This window comes from Bos indicus x Bos taurus, chromosome 4 (genome assembly GCF_003369695.1).
Source record: "Bos indicus x Bos taurus breed Angus x Brahman F1 hybrid chromosome 4, Bos_hybrid_MaternalHap_v2.0, whole genome shotgun sequence".
NCBI lineage: Eukaryota > Metazoa > Chordata > Mammalia > Artiodactyla > Bovidae > Bos > Bos indicus x Bos taurus.
In genome coordinates, this window is record NC_040079.1 from 50126562 (window position 1) to 50127692 (window position 1131).

Sequence of the window (1131 nt, forward strand, 5' to 3'; positions counted from 1 at the left end):
AGACCCTTTTTCATGAAAGGCTTCTAAAATTTTAAGACAAAAATAGCAAAAGCTTATTCTATTTCTAAGTAAGTTTTCTTCTTAATAATTTAAGTCACTTTGTGAATACAATGCAGCATCTTTTCAACAGAGGGACAATTTATTTCAATACTATTTTCTGCTTTTGTTTGGAATATAGACCTTTATTATATATATAACATGTATATACACATTTTCAAATACAAAAAGCTGTCTGAAATTAGTTATTGTAATTAGACATTCAAAGCATAGGTACAATTTTCCTTTGCACATAAAGGTCATATGAAATAATACATTTTAGTAGAATGGAATTCAAAAATTTTAGGATGTACATAAGCAACAATTTCTTTAAATTTGAAATATTTACAAAGGATTCTGGCTTTCTTCTTTGCCATATGCAGCTCACAAACGAGTCACCATTGTTCCTTTAAGTCAAACACAATTGCTCTTCTCTCTTGATGGAAACTTTTCTAGATCATTGTTAGGAACAGTGCACTGGACGCTAATTTATTTTAGCTGTGCAAACTGGTAGTTGACCCCTTTTCTCCAAAATTCCAAAGATTTCCTTTCAAAATAATAGGAAACGAGGAAAAAAAATTAAGCTACACTTTTTCTGCGGAATTTAAACTCTAAAGACACCACGCAGATGGTTTATGCTAAACAGGAAAATACCCTTTCTCCCCCGACGAGAAGTGTAGATGCATCCAAAACCCCACACCGCTTGTCTTTGCTGCTAGAGGCACAGCACGGGCATAAGTTGTGGTTGTGTTTTTGCTTGTTTCTTACCTCCGGGCCTTCTTTATACCTCTGCCCCCCACCCCACGGGCGGCGGCGCTCCCGCTGCGGCACCCAGGCCGCCTGTTGGCTGCGGCGCCCGGCCGGCTCGCGCACACTCCCCGCGCCGCTGCCCGCACACGCGCGCTCCCGCTGCCTCCCACCCGGGCCGCTCCGCCGGCCGCGGCGACTGGGTGGCAGGTAGCGAGCCAGCCGTCCTCAGTCCGGTAACCCATGGCAACCGTCCTGGTAACCCATAGCAACTGCTAGGCGGAAAGAAAGAAAAAAAAAAAAAACCAACCCGGGTGGAGGGGGGCGGCGGGTGGTGAGTGGGAACAA